The sequence below is a fragment of the Rattus norvegicus genome, chromosome 4, assembly GCF_036323735.1.
Source record: "Rattus norvegicus strain BN/NHsdMcwi chromosome 4, GRCr8, whole genome shotgun sequence".
In the NCBI taxonomy this organism is placed as follows: domain Eukaryota; kingdom Metazoa; phylum Chordata; class Mammalia; order Rodentia; family Muridae; genus Rattus; species Rattus norvegicus.
In genome coordinates, this window is record NC_086022.1 from 95881535 (window position 1) to 95904706 (window position 23172).

Consider the following 23172-nt stretch of genomic DNA (forward strand, 5'->3'; position numbering starts at 1 on the left):
CCCTATTCCCTCCCAAGGGTATTCTTGTTCTCCTTTTAAAGAAAGAGTGAAGCATTCACATTTTAGTCATCCTTCTTGAGTTAACATGTGTTCTGTGCATCTAGGGCAATTCAAGCATTTGGGGTAATATCCACTTAACAATAAGTGTATAACATGTGTGTTTTTCTGTGATTGGGTTACCTCACTCAGGATGATATTTTCCAGTTCCATCAATTTGCCTATGAATTTGATAAAGTCATTGTTTTTGAGAGCTGAGTAGTATTCCATTGTGTAGATGTACCACATTTTCTATATCCATTCCTCTGTTGAAGGGCATTTGAGTTCTTTTCAGCTTCTGACTATTATAAATAAGGCTGCTATGGTCATAGTGGAGCATGGGTCTTTATTATATGTTGGAGCATCTTTTGGTTATATGCCCAAGAGAGGTATAGCTGGGTCCTCAGGTAGTTCAATATCCAATTTTGAGGAACTTCCAGACTGATTTCCAAAATGTTTGTACCAGTCAGCAATCCCCCCCAACAATGGTGGAGTGTTCCTCTCTATCCACATTCTCGACAGCATCTGCTGTCACTTGAGTTTTTGATCTTAGCCATTCTGATTGGTGTGAGGTGGAATCTCAGAGTTGTTTTGATTTGCATTTCCCTTATGACTAAAGATGTTGAACATTTCTTTAGGTGCTTCTCAGCCATTTGGCATTTCTTAACTGTGAATTCTTTGTTTAGCTCTGTACCCCATTTTTTAGTAGAGTTATTTGTCTCCCTGTAGTCTAACTTTGTGAGTTCTTTGTATATTTTGGATATAAGGCCTCTATCTGTTGTAGGATTGGTAAAGATCTTTTCCCAATCTGTTGGTTGCTGCTTTGTCCTAACCACAGTGTCCTTTGCCTTACAGAAGCTTTGTAGTTTTATGAGATCCCATTTGTCGATTCTTGATCTTAGAGCATAAGCCATTGGTGTTTTGTTCAGGAAATTTTCTCCAGTGCCCATGTGTTCGAGATTCTTCCCACCTTTTCTTCTATTAGTTTGAGTGTATCTGGTTTAATGTGGAGGTCCTTGATCCACGTAGACTTAAGCTTTGTACAGGGTGATAAGAATGTGATCTGCATTCTTCTACATGCTGACCTCCAGTTGAACCAGCACCATTTGCTGAAAATGCTATCTTTTTTCCATTGGATGGTTTTGGCTCCTTTGTCAAAAATCAAGTGACCATAGGTGTGTGGGTTCATTTCTGGGTCTTTAATTCTATTCCACTGGTCTATCTGCCTGTCTCTGTACAATACCATACAGTTTTTTATCACTATTGCTCTGTAGTACTGCTTGAGTTCAGGGATAGCAATTTCCCCTGAAGTCCTTTTATTGTTGAGGATAGTTTTAGCTATCCTGGGTTTTTTGTTATTCCAGATGAATTTGCAAATTGTTCTGTCTAACTCTCTGAAGAATTGGATTGGTATTTTGATGGGGATTGCACTGAATCTGTAGATCACTTTTGGTAAACTGGCCATTTTTACTATATTAATCCTGCCAATCCATGAGCATGGGAGATCTTTCCATCTTCTGAGATCTTCTTCAATTTCTTTCTTCAGAGGCTTGAAGATCTTATCATACAGATCTTTCAGTTGCTTGGTTAAAGTATGAAGGGTGTCGTTTCCCTAATTTCTTTCTCAGCTTGTTTCTCTTTTGTGTAGAGGAAGGCTACTGATTTATTCAAGTTAATTTTATTCCCAGCCACTTTGCTGAAGATGTTTATCAGGTTTAGTAGTTCTCTGGTGGAACTTTTGGGATCACTTAAATATACTATCACGTCATCTGCAAATAGTGATATTTTGACTTCTTCTTTTCCAATCTGTATCTCCTTGATCTCCTTTTGTTGTCTGATTGCTCTCACTAGGATTTCGAGAACTATATTGAATAAGTAGGGAAAGAGTGGGTGGCCTTGTCCAGTCCCTTATTTTTGTGGGATTGATTAAGTTTCTCTCCATTTAGTTTAATGCAAGCTACTGGTTTGCTCTATATCGCTTTCACTGTGTTTAGATATGGGCCCTGAATTCCTGTTCTTCCCAGGACTTTTATCATGAAGGGGTGTTGAATTTTGTCAAATGCTTTCTCAGCATCTAATGAAATGATCATGTGGTTTTTAATCTTTCAGTTTGTTTATATAGTGGATTACATTGATATTTTTCCATATATTAAACCATTCCTGCATGCCTGGGATGAAGCCTACTTGATCATGGTGGATGATTGTTTTGATGTGTTCTTGGATTCGGTTTGCAAGAATGTTATTGAGTATTTTTGCATTGATATTCATAAGGGAAATTGGTCTGAAGTTCTCTTTCTTTGTTGGGTCTTTGTGTGGTTTAGGTATAAGAGTAATTGTGGCTTCATAGAAGGAATTCGGTAGTGCTCCGTCTGTTTCAATTTTGTGGAATAGTTTGGATAGTATTGGTGTGAGGTCTTCTATGAAGGATTGATAGAATTCTGCACTGAACCTATCTGGACCTGGGCTCTTTTTGGTTGGGAGACTTTTAATGACTGCTTCTATTTTGTTTGGTGCTGTGGGTTTGTTTAAATGGTTTATCTGTTCCTGATTTAACTTTGGTACCTGATATCTGTTTAGGAAATTGTCCATTTCATCCAGATTTTCAAGTTTTGTTGAATGTAGGCTTTTGTAGTAGGATCTGATGATTTTTTGAATTTCTTCTGATTCTGTTGTTATGTCTCCCTTTTCCTTTCTGATTTTGTTAATTTGGACACACTCTCTGTGTCCTCTCATTATTCTGGGTAAAAGTTTATCTATCTTGTTGATTTTCTCAAAGAACCAACTTTTGGCTCTGTTGATTCCTTGTATAGTCCTTCTTGTTTCTACTTGGTTGATTTCAGCTCTGAGTTTGATTATTTCTTGCCTTCTATTCCTCCTGGGTGTATTTGCTTCTTTTTGTTCTAGAGCTTTTAGGTTTGCTGTCAAGCTGCTGATATATGCTCTCTCCTATTTCTTTTTGTAGGCACTCAGAGCTAGGAGTTTTCCTTTTAGCACAGCTTTCACTGTGTCCCATAAGTTTGGGTATGCTGTACCTTCATTTTCATTAAATTCTAAGAAGTCTTTAATTTCTTTCTTTATTTCTTCCTTGACAAGTTATCATTGAGTAGAGCATTGTTCAACTTCCATGTATATTTGGGGGTTCTTTCCTTATTGTTATTGAAGACCAGTTTTAGCCCGTGGTGTTCTGATAGGACGCATGGGATTATTTCTATCTTTCTGTATCTGTTGAGGCCTGTTTTTTGCCTGATTATATGGTCAGTTTTGGACAAAGAACTATGAGATGGTGAGAAGAAGGTATATCCTTTTGTTTTAGAATAGAATGTTCTATAAATATCTGTTAAGTCCATTTGGTTCATGTCTTCTGTTAGTCCGTCTATGTCTCTTTTTATTTTTCTTTCCATCATCTGTCCATTGATAAGAGTGATGTGTTGAATTCTCCTGCTATTATTGTGTGAGGTGCAATGTGAGCTTTGAGCTTGATTAAGGTTTCTTTCATGTATATAGGTGTCCTTGTATTTGGAGCCTAGGTATTTAGGATTGAGAATTCATCTTTGTGGATTTTTCCTTTGATGAATATGAAGTGTCCTTATCTTTTTTGATGACTTTTGGTTGAAAATCTATTTTATTCTATATTAGAATGGCTACTCCAGCTGGCTTCTTCAGACCATTTGCTTGGAAAGTTGTTTTCCAGCCTTTTACTCTGAGGTATTGTCTGTCTTTGTCATTAACATATATGTTATGAAGTATAGCTCAATGTTAGGTAGTTATTATTAGTGCTTTGGTGTTTTAGGGGATACTATGAATAGATCTCTCCCACATAGATAGTCTGCAGCCCTTTCTGAAAAGAAATTTGGAAAAAAATAACAGACTTTAATTGCTGGTTATAAGAATGGGAAATAAGCCATATCTCCTGTTTTGGAAAGAGATTTGACATCCTGAACTGTCCAAAGTGACAGGAATGAATTATGGAAGTCAGTTTGAAGGAGGGTGGATTTTATAAGATTACTATATAACAGGAAGTTTGCAGATAAAAAGAAATACATATTGTTTTCATCTCCAGAAAGGACAAATCTAAACAGGTTATCATTATTTAGAAAAAAGGAAGGGCCCCAAGATAAGTTACTTTTTCTAGAAACTTCAGAAAGTTGTATAAAAACTGATAGTCCATGTAGGTCATTACAGTGGTCTGTTTGGGTATTGTTTGCTTTCACTCCTAGTGAGTGTGTTTTGCATGCATAGTTTCATAATAAACTATCTTTATGTTATATTCTACCATGTTTGCATCAGATCTGAATTCTTTAGATGGAGATCAGAAGGTCCAGGAAATCAAGGACGCAGATTATGCTCCTAGACATATCCATATAGTTGTTATCTTACAATATATATTTTGAGGGTTTATTTAATACCAGGAAGCATACTGTGGATGATTATATTCCATGTTGATTCTCTTCTCCAACTGAACACCTGTGTATTTATAATTCATAAGAGCAGGACTCTGCAGCACACACACATTCTCTTGAGTCTCTTTAAAAATGCCATATCATTGTTTATAAACTCTCTTGTGTAGTGGAAAAAATATGTAAAACGAAAAATGCCCACTACAACTCCATGATAAAACTACTCCATTAAATTATCACAGATTTTAAAATTAATTTTTTTCTGTTTTCATATATTTCATACATTCTGGTTATTAACCTCTATCACATGTGCTAACAAAGATTTCCTCCCTTTTTGTGGTCTTCTCTTGAATTGATTGGTTGTTTCCTTGTTAATTAGTCTCAGTTCAAGAGCAAATGGAGTCCTATTCCAAAAGTCTATTCCTTTACTTTCATCTATAGTGTACAGTCTGTGTTTTCTTCTGGCATATCCAAGTGTTTCACATTGAAGTCTCTGATCTGTTTGGAGTTGATTCTTGTGCGGGGTGATAAATATTGGTCTAACTTCATTCTCTTAAATGTGGACATCTAGGTTTCCCAGTACCAGTTGCTGAAGATACTGTCTCTCCAGCAGTGCTATCTTTGTCAAATATGACATGGCTGCAGCTACTCGCACTCATATTAGGGTCTCCCCTTTTGTTCAGTTAATCTACATGTGTGTCTTTTGTGCTAGTGGCATGGTGTTTTATTATAGTTCTGAAATACAGATCAAAATATGGTGTGGTCAAACTTCTAGTATTGTTTCTGGCTTCAGAATTGCCTTGGCTATCTCAAGGTTTTGAAATTTTATATGAATTTTAGAATTTTCCTTTTTATTTCTATGAAGAATGTGATGGGGCATTTGACTGGTGTTGCATTTACTCTGTAAAATGTTTTTGGTAGGATAATCATTTTGACATTAATTATAAAAATCCATAGACATAAGAAGTTTTTCCACCTTCCACTCTATTTCTCAAACATTCTTTTCAAAGATTTGAAGTTTTCATTGTAGAATTAAAAGACAATCAAGCAGGCAAAGGACCGAGTCTGTTCCTGGCTTCTTTCGGGTGAAGATGTAGAACTCAGCTCCTCCTGCACCATGCCTACCTCAATGCTGCCATGCTCCTGGGATTCATAGCCACTTTGCCTCAAGGTCTCCATACCAAGATCCAGGTCAGAAACTTGTATCTCCCATCCTGGAGATCAGGATCAAAGACCCCGTGGGAAAGAGACCTCACCGCCTGGTCAGGTGGGCACTCCTGAGGCTGCAGAGCAGAAGAGACCACCAACACTACCCACCCCTGCCCACATCCCTGGCCCTAGAGGAAACTGTATAAGGCCTCTGGGCTCCCGTGGGGGAGGGCCCAGGAGCGGCAGGACCCCTGCTGAGACACCGCCGGACCCTGAAGGAAACAGACCGGATAAACAGTTCTCTGCACCCAAATCCCGTGGGAGGGAGAGCTAAACCTTCAGAGAGGCAGACAAGCCTGGGAAACCAGAAGAGACTGCTCTCTGCGCACACATCTCGGACGCCAGAGGAAAACACCAAAGGCCATCTGGAACCCTGGTGCACTGAAGCTCCCGGAAGAGGCGGCGCATATCTTCCTGGTTGCTGCCACTGCAGAGAGCCCGTGGGCAGCACCCCACGAGCGAACTTGAGCCTCGGGACCACAGGTAAGACCAACTTTTCTGCTGCAAGAAAGCTGCCTGGTGAACTCAAGACACAGGCCCTCAGGAACAGGTGAAGACCTGTAGAGAGGAAAAACTACACGCTGGAAAGCAGAACACTCTGTCCCCATAACTGACTGAAGGAGAGGAAAACAGGTCTACAGCACTCCTGACCCACAGGCTTATAGGACAGTCTAGCCACTGTCAGAAATAGCAGAACAAAGTAACACTAGAGATAATCTGATGGCGAGAGGCAAGTGCAGGAACCCAAGCAACAGAAACCAAGACTACATGGCATCATTGGAGCACAATTCTCCCACCAAAACAAACATGGCATATCCAAACACACCAGAAAAGCAAGATCTAGTTTCAAAATCATATTTGATCATGATGCTGGAGGACTTCAAGAAAGATGTGAAGAACTCGCTTAGGGAAACACAGAAAAACATTAATAAACAAGTAGAAGCCTACAGAGAGGAATCGCAAAAATCCCTGAAAGAATCACAAAAATCCCTGAAAGAATTCCAGGAAAACACAATCAAACAGTTGAAGGAATTAAAAATGGAAATAGAAGCAATCAAGAAAGAACACATGGAAACAACCCTGGATATAGAAAACCAAAAGAAGAGACAAGGAGCTGTAGATACAAGCTTCACCAACAGAATACAAGAGATGGAAGAGAGAATCTCAGGAGCAGAAGATTCCATAGAAATCATTGACTCAACTGTCAAAGATAATGTAAAGCGGAAAAAGCTACTGGTCCAAAACATACAGGAAATCCAGGACTCAATGAGAAGATCAAACCTAAGGATAATAGGTATAGAAGAGAGTGAAGACTCCCAGCTCAAAGGACCAGTAAATATCTTCAACAAAATCATAGAAGAAAACTTCCCTAACCTAAAAAAAGAGATACCCATAGACATACAAGAAGCCTACAGAACTCCAAATAGATTGGACCAGAAAAGAAACACCTCCCGTCACATAATTGTCAAAACACCAAACGCACAAAATAAAGAAAGAATATTAAAAGCAGTAAGGGAAAAAGGTCAAGTAACATATAAAGGGATACCTATCAGAATCACACCAGACTTCTCGCCAGAAACTATGAAGGCCAGAAGATCCTGGACTGATGTCATACAGAACCAAGAGAACACAAAAGGCCAGCCCAGGTTACTGTATCCAGCAAAACTCTCAATTAACATTGATGGAGAAACCAAGATATTCCATGACAAAACCAAATTTACACAATATCTTTCCACAAATCCAGCAGTACAAAGGATAATAAATGGTAAAGCCCAACATAAGGAGGCAAGCTATACCCTAGAAGAAGCAAGAAACTAATCATCTTGGCAACAAAACAAAGAGAATGAAAGCACACAAACATAACCTCACATCCAAATATGAATATAAAGGGAAACAATAATCACTATTCCTTAATATCTCTCAATATCAATGGCTTCAACTCCCCAATAAAAAGACATAGATTAACAAACAGGATACGCAACGAGGACCCTGCATTCTGCTGCCTACAGGAAACACACCTCAGAGACAAAGACAGACACTACCTCAGAGTGAAAGGCTGGAAAACAACTTTCCAAGCAAATGGTCAGAAGAAGCAAGCTGGAGTAGCCATTCTAATATCAAATAAAATCAATTTCCAACTAAAAGTCATCAAAAAAGATAAGGAAGGACACTTCCTATTCATCAAAGGAAAAATCCACCAAGATGAACTCTCAATCCTAAATATCTGTGCCCCAAATACAAGGGCACCTACATACGTAAAAGAAACCTTACTAAAGCTCAAAACACACATTGCACCTCACACAATAATAGTGGGAGATTTCAACACCCCACTCTCATCAATGGACAGATCATGGAAACAGAAATTAAACAGTGATGTCGACAGAGTAAGAGAAGTCATGAGCCAAATGGACTTAACGGATATTTATAGAACATTCTATCCTAAAGCAAAAGGATATACCTTCTTCTCAGCTCCTCATGGTACTTTCTCCAAAATTGACCATATAATTGGTCAAAAAACGGGCCTCAACAGGTACAGAAAGATAGAAATAATCCCATGCGTACTATCGGACCACCACGGCCTAAAACTGGTCTTCAATAACAATAAGGGAAGAATGCCCACATATACGTGGAAATTGAACAATGCTCTACTCAATGATAACCTGGTCAAGGAAGAAATAAAGAAAGAAATTAAAAACTTTTTAGAATTTAATGAAAATGAAGATACAACATACTCAAACTTATGGGACACAATGAAAGCTGTGCTAAGAGGAAAACTCATAGTGCTGAGTGCCTGCAGAAAGAAACAGGAAAGAGCATATGTCAGCAGCTTGACAGCACACCTAAAAGCTCTAGAACAAAAAGAAGCAAATACACCCAGGAGGAGTAGAAGGCAGGAAATAATCAAACTCAGAGCTGAAATCAACCAAGTAGAAACAAAAAGGACCATAGAAAGAATCAACAGAACCAAAAGTTGGTTCTTTGAGAAAATCAACAAGATAGATAAACCCTTAGCCAGACTAACGAGAGGACACAGAGAGTGCGTCCAAATTAACAAAATCAGAAATGAAAAGGGAGACATAACTACAGATTCAGAGGAAATTCAAAAAATCATCAGATCTTACTATAAAATCCTATATACAACAAAATTTGAATATCTTCAGGAAATGGACAATTTCCTAGACAGATACCAGGTATCGAAGTTAAATCAGGAACAGATAAACCAGTTAAACAACCCCATAACTCCTAAGGAAATAGAAGCAGTCATTAAAGGTCTCCCAACCAAAAAGAGCCCAGGTCCAGACGGGTTTAGTGCAGAATTCTATCAAACCTTCATAGAAGACCTCATACCAATATTATCCAAACTATTCCACAAAATTGAAACAGATGGGGCCCTACCGAATTCCTTCTATGAAGCCACAATTACTCTTATACCTAAACCACACAAAGACCCAACAAAGAAAGAGAACTTCAGACCAATTTCCCTTATGAATATCGACGCAAAAATACTCAATAAAATTCTGGAAAACCGAATTCAAGAGCACATCAAAACAGTCATCCACCATGATCAAGTAGGCTTCATCCCAGGCATGCAGGGATGGTTTAATATACAGAAAACCATCAACGTGATGCATTATATAAACAAACTGAAAGAACAGAACCACATGATCATTTCATTAGATGCTGAGAAAGCATTTGACAAAATTCAACACCCCTTCATGATAAAAGTCCTGGAAAGAATAGGAATTCAAGGCCCATACCTAAACATAGTAAGAGCCATATACAGCAAACCAGTTGCTAACATTAAACTAAATGGAGAGAAACTTGAAGCAATCCCACTAAAATCAGGGACTAGACAAGGCTGCCCACTCTCTCCCTACTTATTCAATATAGTTCTTGAAGTTCTAGCCAGAGCAATCAGACAACAAAAGGAGATCAAGGGGATACAGATCGGAAAAGAAGAGGTCAAAATATCACTATTTGCAGATGACATGATAGTATATTTAAGTGATCCTAAAAGTTCCACCAGAGAACTACTAAAGCTGATAAACAACTTCAGCAAAGTGGCTGGGTATAAAATTAACTCAAATAAATCAGTTGCCTTCCTCTATACAAAAGAGAAACAAGCCGAGAAAGAAATTAGGGAAACGACACCCTTCATAATAGACCCAAATAATATAAAGTACCTCGGTGTGATTTTAACAAAGCAAGTAAAAGATCTGTACAATAAGAACTTCAAGACACTGAGGAAAGAAATTGAAGAAGACCTCAGAAGATGGAAAGATCTCCCATGCTCATGGATTGGCAGGATTAATATAGTAAAAATGGCCATTTTACCAAAAGCAATCTATAGATTCAATGCAATCCCCATCAAAATACCAATCCAATTCTTCAAAGAGTTAGACAGAACAATTTGCAAATTCATCTGGAATAACAAAAAACCCAGGATAGCTAAAGCTATCCTCAACAATAAAAGGACTTTAGATGGAATCACTATCCCTGAACTCAAGCAGTATTACAGAGCAATAGTGATAAAAACTGCATGGTATTGATACAGAGACAGACAGATAGACCAATGGAATAGAATTGAAGACCCAGAAATGAACCCACACACCTATGGTCACTTGATTTTTGACAAAGGAGCCAAAACCATCCAATGGAAAAAAGATAGCATTTTCAGCAAATGGTGCTGGTTCAACTGGAGGGCAACATGTAGAAGAATGCAGATCGATCCATGCTTATCACCCTGTACAAAGCTTAAGTCCAAGTGGATCAAGGACCTCCACATCAAACCAGACACACTCAAACTAATAGAAGAAAAACTAGGGAAGCATCTGGAACACATGGGCACTGGAAAAAATTTCCTGAACAAAACACCAATGGCTTATGCTCTAAGATCAAGAATCGACAAATGGGATCTCATAAAACTGCAAAGCTTCTGTAAGGCAAAGGACACTGTGGTTAGGACAAAACGGCAACCAACAGATTGGGAAAAGATCTTTACCAATCCTACAACAGATAGAGGCCTTATATCCAAAATATACAAAGAACTCAAGAAGTTAGACCGGAAGGAAACAAATAACCCCATTAAAAATTGGGGTTCACCCCAGTGAACTAGTCTATGGGGGGAGGGCGGCAATGGGGGGAGGGTTGGGAGGGGATGTTTCCATAAGGAAGGGGAGGGGGGAGGGGGATGTTTGCCCGGAAACCGCGAAAGGGAAGAACACTCGAAATGTATATAAGAAATAGTCAAGTTAATAAAAAATAAAATAAAAAAAATAAACCTTCAAAAAAAATTGGGGTTCAGATCTAAACAAAGAATTCACAGCTGAGGAATGCTGAATGGCTGAGAAACACCTAAAGAAATGTTCAACATCTTTAGTCATAAGGGAAATGCAAATCAAAACAACCCTGAGATTTCACCTCACACCAGTGAGAATGGCTAAGATCAAAAACTCAGGTGACAGCAGATGCTGGCGAGGATGTGGAGAAAGAGGAACACTCCTCCATTGTTGGTGGGATTGCAGACTGGTAAAACCATTCTGGAAAACAGTCTGGAGGTTCCTCAGAAAATTGGACATTGAACTGCCTGAGGATCCAGCTATACCTCTCTTGGGCATATACCCAAAAGATGCCTCAACATATAAAAGAGACACGTGCTCCACTATGTTCATCACAGCCTTATTTATAATAGCCAGAAAATGGAAAGAACCCAGATGCCCTTCAACAGAGGAATGGATACAGAAAATGAGGTACATCTACACAATGGAATATTACTCAGCTATCAAAAACAACGGCTTTATGAAATTCGTAGGCAAATGGTTGGAACTGGAAAATATCATCCTGAGTGAGCTAACCCAATCACAGAAAGACATACATGGTATGCCCTCATTGATAAGTGGCTATTAGCCCAAATGCTTGAATTACCCTAGATCCCTACAACAAACGAATCTCAAGACGGATGATCAAAATGTGAATGCTTCACTCCTTCTTTAAATGAGGAAAAAGAATAACCTTGGCAGGGATGGGAGAGGCAAAGATTAAAACAGAGACTGAAGGAACACCCATTCAGAGCCTGCCCCACATGTGGCCCATATATATACAGCCACCCAATTAGACAAGATGGATGAAGCAAAGAAGTGCAGACCGACAGGAGCCGGATGTAGATCTCTCCTGAGAGACACAGCCAGAATACAGCAAATACAGAGGCAAATGCCAGCAGCAAACCACTGAACTGTGAATAGGTCCCCTATTGAAGGAATCAGAAAAGAACTGGAAGAGCTTGAAGGGGCTCGAGACCCCAAAAGTACAACAATGCCAAGCAACCAGAGCTTCCAGGGACTAAGCCACTAACTAAAGACTATACATGGACTGACCCTGGACTCTGACCCCATAGGTAGCAATGAATATCCTAGTAAGAGCACCAGTGGAAGGGGAAGCCCTGGGTCCTGCTAAGACTGAAACCCCAGTGAACTAGTCTATGGGGGGAGGGCGGCAATGGGGGGAGGGTTGGGAGGGGAACACCCATAAGGAAGGGGAGGGGGGAGGGGGATGTTTGCCCGGAAACCGGGAAAGGGAATAACACTCGAAATGTATATAAGAAATACTCAAGTTAATAAAAAAAAAAAAGAAAGAAAGAAAGAACACATGGAAACAACCCTGGATATAGAAAACCAAAAGAAGAGACAAGGAGCTGTAGATACAAGCTTCACCAACAGAATACAAGAGATGGAAGAGAGAATCTCAGGAGCAGAAGATTCCATAGAAATCATTGACTCAACTGTCAAAGATAATGTGAAGCAGAAAAAGCTACTGGTCCAAAACATACAGGAAATCCAGGACTCAATGAGAAGATCAAACCTACGGATAATAGGTATAGAAGAGAGTGAAGACTCCCAGCTCAAAGGACCAGTAAATATCTTCAACAAAATCATAGAAGAAAACTTCCCTAACCTAAAAAAAGAGATACCCATAGGCATACAAGAAGCCTACAGAACTCCAAATAGATTGGACCAGAAAAGAAACTCCTCCCGTCACATAATCGTCAAAACAACAAACCCACAAAATAAAGAAAGAATATTAAAAGCAGTAAGGGAAAAAGGTCAAGTAACATATAAAGGCAGACCTATCAGAATCACACCAGACTTCTCGCCAGAAACTATGAAGGCCAGAAGATCCTGGACAGATGTCATGCAGACCCTAAGAGAACACAAATGCCAGCCCAGGTTACTGTATCCTGCAAAACTCTCAATTAACATAGATGGAGAAAACAAGATATTCCATGATAAAATCAAATTTACACAATATCTTTCTACAAATCCAGCACTACAAAGGATAATAAATGGTAAAGCCCAACATAAGGAGGCAAGCTATACCCTAGAAGAAGCAAGAAACTAATCGTCTTGGCAACAAAACAAAGAGAATGAAAGCATACAAACATAACTCACATCCAAATATGAATATAACGGGAAGCAATAATCACTATTCCTTAATATCTCTCAACATCCATGGCTTCAACTCCCCAATAAAAAGACATAGATTAACAAACTGGATATGCAACGAGGACCCTGCATTCTGCTTCCTACAGGAAACACACCTCAGAGACAAAGACAGACATTACCTCAGAGTGAAAGGCTGGAAAACAATTTTCCAAGCAAATGGTCAGAAGAAGCAAGCTGGAGTAGCCATTCTAATATCAAATAAAATCAATTTCCAACTAAAAGTCATCAAAAAAGATAAGGAAGGACACTTCATATTCATCAAAGGAAAAATCCACCAAGATGAACTCTCAATCCTAAATATCTATGCCCCAAATACAAGGGCACCTACATACGTAAAAGAAACCTTACTAAAGCTCAAAACACACATTGCACCTCACACAATAATAGTGGGAGATTTCAACACCCCACTCTCATCAATGGACAGATCATGGAAACAGAAATTAAACAGTGATGTCGACAGAGTAAGAGAAGTCATGAGCCAAATGGACTTAACGGATATTTATAGAACATTCTATCCTAAAGCAAAAGGATATACCTTCTTCTCAGCTCCTCATGGTACTTTCTCCAAAATTGACCATATAATTGGTCAAAAAACGGGCCTCAACAGGTACAGAAAGATAGAAATAATCCCATGCGTGCTATCGGACCACCACGGCCTAAAGCTGGTCTTCAATAACAATAAGGGAAGAACGCCCACATATACGTGGAAGTTGAAAAATGCTCTACTCAATGATAACCTGGTCAAGGAAGAAATAAAGAAAGAAATTAAAAACTTTTTAGAATTTAATGAAAATGAAGATACAACATACTCAAACTTATGGGACACAATGAAAGCTGTGCTAAGAGGAAAACTCATAGTGCTGAGCGCCTGCAGAAAGAAACAGGAAAGAGCATATGTCAGCAGCTTGACAGCACACCTAAAAGCTCTAGAAGAAAAACAAGCAAATAGACCCAGGAGGAGTAGAAGGCAGGAAATAATCAAACTCAGAGCGGAAATCAACCAAGTAGAAACAAAAAGGACCATAGAAAGAATCAACAGAACCAAAAGTTGGTTCTTTGAGAAAATCAACAAGATAGATAAACCCTTAGCCAGACTAACGAGAGGACACAGAGAGTGCGTCCAAATTAACAAAATCAGAAATGAAAAGGGAGACATAACTACAGATTCAGAGGAAATTCAAAAAATCATCAGATCTTACTATACTCTGACCCCATAGGTAGCAATGAATATCCTAGTAAGAGCACCAGTGGAAGGGGAAGCCCTGGGTCCTGCTAAGACTGAACCCCCACTGAACCCCCAGTGAACTAGACTGGTGGGGGGAGGGTGGCAATGGGGGGAGTGTTGGGAGGGGAATACCCATAAGGAAGGGGAGGGGGGAGGGAGATGTTTGCCCGGATAATATAGAAAAAAAAAAAGTAGGCAAAGGACCCAATTAAAAATGAGCTGCAGTTCTGAACAGGGAGTTTTCAAAACACCAAAGAAGAAGTTGTAATTAGTGAGTGGAGCAGTCTCAGAACAGGAATGGCAGCAGAGTGTTCACACAGATAGATCTTCTCAAGAGAAACGCACTTGTCATGAATTACTCAAACAAGCAGAGCCTCCCCACCCATGAAGACTGCTGTGAAGACCACCAAAGGAGAGGAAAACACAAAGTCCTAACCAGGAGGAGGCGCCGACTGGGGCTGGGCCACCTACTTCGTTTGTATTTCTTATTTTCATCTAAGCTTTTGTCCTTCTTTGTTCAGAAGTTGTTTTAGCTTGAATCTCACATAATAGGTTTCTTTTTTTTTTTTTAACCAAGTGGAATTTTTAATGCTTTTCAGTAACAGTGATTTTTTTTTAATTTTTTTTTATTAACTTGAGTATTTCTTATATACATTTCAAGTGTTATTCCCTTTCCCGGTTTCCGGGCAAACATCCCCCTCCCCCCTCCCCTTCCTTATGGGTGTCCCCCTCCCAACCCTCCACCTATTGCCGCCCTCCCCCCATAGTCTAGTTCACTGGGTGTTCAGTCTTAGCAGGACCCAGGGCTTCCCCTTCCACTGGTGCTCTTACTAGGATATTCATTGCTACCTATGGGGTCAGAGTCCAGGGTCAGTCCATGTATAGTATTTAGGTAGTGGCTTAGTCCCTGGAAGCTCTGGTTGCTTGACATTGTTGTCTTTTGGGGTCTCGAGCCCCTTCAAGCTCTTCCAGTTCTTTCTCTGATTCCTTCAACGGGGGACCTATTCTCAGTTCAGTGGTTTGCTGCTGGTATTCGCCTCTGTATTTGCTGTATTCTGGCTGTGTCTCTCAGGAGCGATCTACATCTGGCTCCTGTCGGTCTGCACTTCTTTGCTTCATCCATCTTGTCCAATTGGGTGGCTGTATATGTATGGGCCACCTGTGGGGCAGGCTCTGAATGGGTGTTCCTTCAGTCTCTGTTTTAATCTTTGCCTCTCCCTTCCCAGCCAAGGGTATTCTTTTTCCTCGTTTAAAGAAGGAGTGAAGCATTCACATTTTGATCATCCGTCTTGAGTTTCGTTTGTTCTAGGGATCTAGGGTAATAAAAGCATTTGGGCTAATAGCCACTTATCAATGAGTGCATACCATGTATGTCTTTCTGTGATTGGGTTAGCTCACTCAGGATGATATTTTCCAGTTCCAACCATTTGCCTACGAATTTCATAAAGCCGTTGTTTTTGATAGCTGAGTAATATTCCATTGTGTAGATGTACCACATTTTCTGTATCCATTCCTCTGTTGAAGGGCATCTGGGTTCTTTCCATTTTCTGGCTATTATAAATAAGGCTGCGATGAACATAGTGGAGCACGTGTCTCTTTTATATGTTGAGGCATCTTTTGGGTATATGCCCAAGAGAGGTATAGCTGGATCCTCAGGCAGTTCAATGTCCAATTTTCTGAGGAACCTCCAGACTGATTTCCAGAATGATTTTACCAGTCTGCAATCCCACCAACAATGGAGGAGTGTTCCTCTTTCTCCACATCCTCACCAGCATCTGCTGTCACCTGAGTTTTTGATCTTAGCCATTCTCACTGGTGTGAGGTGAAATCTCAGGGTTGTTTTGATTTGCATTTCCCTTATGACTAAAGATGTTGAACATTTCTTTAGGTGTTTCTCAGCCATTCGGCATTCCTCAGCTGTGAATTCTTTGTTTAGCTCTGAACCCCATTTTTTAATAGGGTTATTTGTTTCCCTGCGGTCTAACTTCTTGAGTTCTTTGTATATTTTTGATATAAGGCCTCTATCTGTTGTAGGATTGGTAAAGATCTTTTCCCAATCTGTTGGTTGCCGTTTTGTCCTAACCACAGTGTCCTTTGCCTTACAGAAGCTTTGCAGTTTTATGAGATCCCATTTGTCGATTCTTGATCTTAGAGCATAAGCCATTGGTGTTTTGTTCAGGAAATTTTTTCCAGTGCCCATGTGTTCCAGATGCTTCCCTAGTTTTTCTTCTATTAGTTTGAGTGTGTCTGGTTTGATGTGGAGGTCCTTGATCCACTTGGACTTAAGCTTTGTACAGGATGATAAGCATGGATTGATCTGCATTCTTCTACATGTTGCCCTCCAGTTGAACCAGCACCACTTGCTGAAAATGCTATCTTTTTTCCATTGGATGGTTTTGGCTCCTTTGTCAAAAATCAAGTGACCATAGGTGTGTGGGTTCATTTCTGGGTCTTCAATTCTATTCCATTGGTGTATCTGTCTGTCTCTGTACCAATACCATGCAGTTTTTATCACTATTGCTCTGTAATACTGCTTGAGTTCAGGGATAGTGATTCCCCCTGAAGTCCTTTTATTGTTGAGGATAGCTTTAGCTATCCTGGGTTTTTTGTTATTCCAGATGAATTTGCAAATTGTTCTGTCTAACTCTTTGAAGAATTGGATTGGTATTTTGATGGGGATTGCATTGAATCTGTAGATTGCTTTTGGTAAAATGGCCATTTTTACTAAATTAATCCTGCCAATCCACCTAATAGGTTTCTATGACTCCTTCTTCTTTATCTGTACCTACTCTGCACCATGAATGTTACTATTTGCCACAAGTTTAATGAAGATCCTTCCTTTCTCCTTCAGACTTCACCCTTTCTTTTCAGTTTTCCCTTCCCATCTTCATTTGGATAATTCATTACTGATGTGTTCAGCTCTAACAAGTATTACATATGCTTTCTGCAGACATGATCCTTTTGTCACTGTCTCTGAACCATGCACACATGTGAACTACATACGTGTCTTCCATGTAGGTTAACTCTGAAACTGCTATCCAAGCATCTCCACCTTGTAGGAAACCCAAGTGCAGACAACCAACTAAGAATATTCACAGAAAAGAAAATGCACAACAAAAAGTGGATCAAAGGGGGAAAACATACCCACCTATTCAGTGGATTCACAATACAGCAAAGGAATTTTAGAAAATGAGACAAGAGTTTTCTAATGAGGTCCCCATGTCACCTCAGTACTGGATTGGGAAACAGAGACGGTTAGATACCTGGAGCACACTGGCCAATCCTCATTGATTTAAGGAGTTCAATTCAGTAAGAGATCCTGTATCAAAAATGAGGTTAAGAGAGATGAAGAACAACAGCGAACAGCAACCTCTGGGATTCATATGTAGGTGCACACCATATGCACATGTACACACATGCACATGAACTATCACTGCGTAGTCTCACACCTGCTAACAAGTCTAGTACACATTAAAAGAGAAAATAATCAAGAATATATAATCATAATTTTGACTGTTTATGAGTCAGGTAATGGGACTTCCAATTTCATAAATAAACATTAATAGACCACCTGTGTCTGGATAAATGATAGTGACTTCAATAGTTGGCTCTCAAATTAAAAATCAGTAAAAAAAATCAATTCAGAGAGAAGTTTTATTCCAAATCATTTGTGTTTAATGGATATCTACACAATACTTCATACAACAACTTGGAAATATACATTTTTTTCAGCGACGCATAGCACCTCCTCTGAAATCAATCAGAGTGTGAGTCACAAAGAAACCTTAGCAAACAATGACTCTGGATTTTTATTGAGCCTAGTAAAATAAAATTAGAGGGAATAAGAATACACAAGACTACACAAATACTTGGAGAAATCAAAAGTGGGCCATAAGAGGAAAACAGTGAAAAGGTTAAAGATTTCTAGAATCGAGTGAAATCGAGGCACAGCTCAAAACTTTCAGATGCAGTGAACTGAATTCTGGAAATAAAGACTGTTGCTGTCAAGTGAAAGTGCTAGGATGACTCAGAGATTGATCATATGCCTCCAGGCTTAAAAAAGCAAGCGTGAGCCAAAACCACGTGAGGTAGATGGCAAAAAATAATGAAGAATAGGGTAGAAACTAACAAAATGAAAGCTAAAAGACTATCAGCCAAAGTGTTGGTTCCTTGGAAGGACAAACAAGAGAACAAACCTCTAGCCAAAGGAAAGAGAAAGAAAAGTTGACTCAAAAAGATCGGCGCTGCCACAGCAGACTCCAGAGAAATCCAGAGGATCACAATGAAGTATTTCAAAAACTTTAGTACAAAAAGTAGGGAATCAAGAAACAGTGGCTAAATTCCTAAGCAAGTATGTCCTAAAGAATTAAATCCAGAACTCATTAACAAGTGAGGTATCAGAAGCAACAATAAAGGGTCTCCACAGATGAAAGCCCAGAATCAGACGGCTCTCCACACATGAAAGTTTAGGCTCAGGAGGCTTCCACAGGCAAAAGCCCAGGATCAGACAACTTTCCACAGACGAAAGCCCAGGATCAGACGGCGCTCTGCAGACACAAGTTCATGGTCAGACAGCTCTTTGCACACAAAAGTCCAGAATCAGACAGCTCTCCAGAGACACTAGTCCAGGATCAAATGGTTCGCCACAGATGAAAACCCATGGTCAGAGAGCTCTCTGTAGACAAGTCCAGGATTGGATGGATCAAAGAAAAGCTAATTCCCATAGTTCTCAAGCTTTTCCACAAAAATAGAATGGGGAGGAATACTACAAAACTCTTTCTACAAAGTCAGCATTACTCTGATAAGGATACAGCAGACTAGATAAGAACACAACAAAAAGTAAACTGTATGTACCAATCACCATGATGAAAATAGACACAAACATTCTCAGCAAAGTTCTTCATGCGGGACTGTGAAAAGAAGCCTGGTAAAGTCGAGCTAAAGGCTTGAAGTGCCAGAGACCCTGAAGGGATAGCACCAGAGAGGCTGAAGGGGTGGTAGGAGCTTTGCCTGCTCCCGGGACCAGCAGTGTTCCCCCAGTCCCACTCCCGATTTGTGGTCATCAGACACATTAGGGCAATGCCCCAAGCCCTTGGACATGAAGATGAGGCATCCCTAACATCTCAGGCTGAGACATGACCACAGTCAACTAGGCTCAAAGCAAGAGTTCTCCATGCTAATGAGGTGCTTAAGGTCTGGAGGGCTTAGCCAATAAACTTCCCTTCCCAGACATTCCTTCCTGAATAAGGTACTTAATCTCAGGCCCACCCTGAGAAGTGGGATATGGTTTTATGCATCCACTTTCTGCTACAACAATAAATTATTTGGAACCATAGACTGTCTCTTTCATCAAGATCTGCTGTGGGAGAGCCATGGAGAAGGCCTTTGCCTACAGAGATGCAGTTAGTCTCCCATAGAAGGACTCTCTGCACTCCCAGGCACAACTGCCATCAGGCCTGTCGCTGTCAAGCCAAGCTAAAGGCCATCTCCCCTCTGGGACAAGCCAGAGTCCCCCTTTCCCTACCCCAGGCTAGACATTGGGACAGGGCAGGTCCTGCCTCCCCAAGCTTTGTCCTGGCAGAATGGATGCAGGCCAACAAAATGCTACACTTGCATAGCAAATTAAAAAATACTACAAAAAGGATGATATATTATGGATAAGGTGGCATTATCTCAAGGATGCAGGGTAGGTTTGACATAGGCAAATCAATAAATGTGTGACAAAGAATAGAGTTAAGGAACAATAATACCAAAAGATCATTTCAACAGATACAAAAAAGGCATTCAATGAACTTCAACATGTTTTCCCACAAAATTCCTGAAGAAATTATGAATAATAGAAAGATGTTCACAGCATGATAAAGGCTATGTATGACAAAGAGTCAACAATTTACAGAACAAGAAAGAACTGAGGCTACTTCTAAAATCTGAAACAAGATGAGGGTACCCACTCTCTTTGCTCTACTTCAATATAATGTTCATAGTCCTAGGTAAAGCAATAAAGCAAAATATAGAAATAAAAGTGATGCCAGTAGGAAAACAAGAAGGCAAATTATTCCTATTGCACATGATATGATGATTCCTTATTCAAGAGACCCTAAAGACTATAAGCAAAATTCGAGATCTGATAAATACCTTCAGCAATGTAACAGGATACAAAACTCAATGTACAAAATCCAGCAGCCTTCCAATATAATAGTAATGGACTTGCCAAAAAATAATTAGGCATTATCAAAGCAGATTCTAAGTAATATCCATTAAACTTTCAGGCCAGTCTTCACATAACTAGAAAATAAATTTAATTTATATGGAAACAGACATCCCAGAATAGTCAAAGCAGAAAGAACTATTATAGTGCCTGACCTGAAATTATGCTATGGAAATATAATGACAAAGACAATGTGGTGGTTTGGCTAAGAATGGCCCTTATAGTCTTATATAGTGGCATGCTTAGTCATCAGGGAGTGGAACTTTTTGAGAAAGTTTAGAAGGTTAGGAGATGTGGCCTTGTTGGAGGAAGTGCAGCCTTTTTGGAGGAGGTGTGTCACTGAGGGTGGACTTGGAAGTTTCAAAAAGCTCACACAAAGTATAGAATCAATCTCTCTCTCTCTCTCTCTCTCTCTCTCTCTCTTTCAGCTACTGCTCCTCCCGTGACTGTTTATATGTTGCCATGTTTCTCGTTCCTTACCATGATGATAATAGATTAAACATCTGGAAATACTAGCAAGCACACAGTTGAATGCTTTCACTTACACTAAGTGCCTTGTGTATGGCATGTGTCTCCTCAGAGCAATTGAACAGTGAATAAAACAGACAACATTGTACTGGCACAAGAACATATATGTGAGTGTAGAATACAATAAAAGAAATAAACTGGGAGAGGGAGAATAGAATAGAAGAAAATGGAATTCGTGCGGCATGATAGGAGAAGGCTAATACTGTGAAGAAGGATGTAGGCCAACAGGAGGCAGGCAGGGAGTAGGGCAAGGGTGGAGTCATTGGTGAGACAGACTCCATCACAAAGTAAAGTCCCATGACTTTGCAACATTCTGGTTGTTGCATACAAGGCTTTGTTTATGGAGAAGGAAGGAGATTACACTAAGGTGAGACTATAAGGAGGCAAGGATCTTGGGAATAGACCTTCTGACCTCCACCCCACAGTGCCGTTTGCCCTACTGTATATGATGTTTGTTGGATAGGACCACTGTACACTGACTCACTTGATGAGGAGTGGCCTGATCCAGAGTGTACCATGCTCTTTGTGTTTCATTAAAGTTGAGACTCTCCTTTTAAATTTTGTACATCATCTTTTATTTTCTTGGAAAATTCTATTCTTCAGTTTATTTTTCCTGCCCATCTACATTAAATTTCCCACACTATTCATCTTGAAGGTATTCCATTAAAATTTTTTTAAGAGCTGCTTTTAAATTCTTTAACACACATACGCACCTGACTAATGTCACAAGTCAATGTTCCCTCCTGGACACTAGAAGCCATCACTCTAGGCCCACTTCTCATTTGCTGCCCTACAATTGCATTTAATGAGTGCTCTGTTACTTTAGCCGTTAATGCCATTATCTTTGAGTGAATATTCATTTACGCTTAATAATTTGTTCACCATGTCTTAGCTCGCCACTGCTTCATGATTGTCACTCTTCTAGCTTCTATTTCTGTGTTGTTTTTTTAAAAAGGTCTTTCTTTTGGTGAAATTGACTTAGAAACAAATACTCTCAATATTTGCTTGAATGTCTCTTTGTTGGTCATTTATCCAGACATAGAATTTAAAGTGATTATGTCCTATTTCTTGAAATAACAAGTGGGCTGACAGTCTGTCTTTAGCTCTCATTGTTCTGTTTTGGGCTTTTAGTTTGTTTGTTTTTGTTTTGCTTTTTTTTTTTCAGTAAGGCATACGTAAGTGGAATGGTTGGTCTTCTTTGGTGGCTGTTAAATTAGTGTTTTTCCCTGTACTGCAATTAAGTCAAGACGCACATTGGCTATGATGCATCCCATTCTTGAGAAACTTCCATCAACAAGACAAGTCATCCTTCTTTACAGTCTAGAAAATCCTTCATGTATACAAAGACATGAAAATATCTCCAGTGCACCACGTACATATACAAATGCACATGTATACATATGCAGATACATGTATGATGTGTGTGCTGCTATGTGTATGCATATGTAACATATATGCATGCAAGTACAAGCATATTTAATGTTACAGAGGGTAATCTGGTGATTTAAAGAAAAATTATTGGTGGAATCTGAAAGTGTTTTGTAGCCCTCTTATTTCTGTCCCAACCTTCTATGTCACGTTAGATTTATTGTCTAGATGTAAGTTCTTTCTGAAGTTGAGTTTAATATGCTGCTTTCTGAATTTTACTCTGTCTCTCTGGAAATTGGACTCAGGGGCTTTTTACAAGACTGACTAGCACTCTACCTCTGAGGTACATGTTCAGCCCTAAATTTAAGGGTTTTTCCTTAGATTTATTTTTGTCATTTTGGGGTGTGTGTGTGTGTGTGTGTGTGTGTGTGTGTGTGTTCATGTGTCTGTGTGTGTGTCTGTGCACATGTGTTTGTCCTCTCTGAAGGTTCTAAAGGACTCTGTCCTTGCTTCCCTCAACTCTACTACTTTAGAAATCCTGTTGTGTCATGATTTGTAGTTACAGATTTCCATCTTTTTTCCTCTCCTTGCTGCACATGGTTTTCTTCTTGATGTGTCTCTATCTGCACTTTTTCCTTCTTGCAAGATGCCAAGCATTGAATTATGGCCTGCCATTGTTTTGTATGAGCTCATCTAAATTTG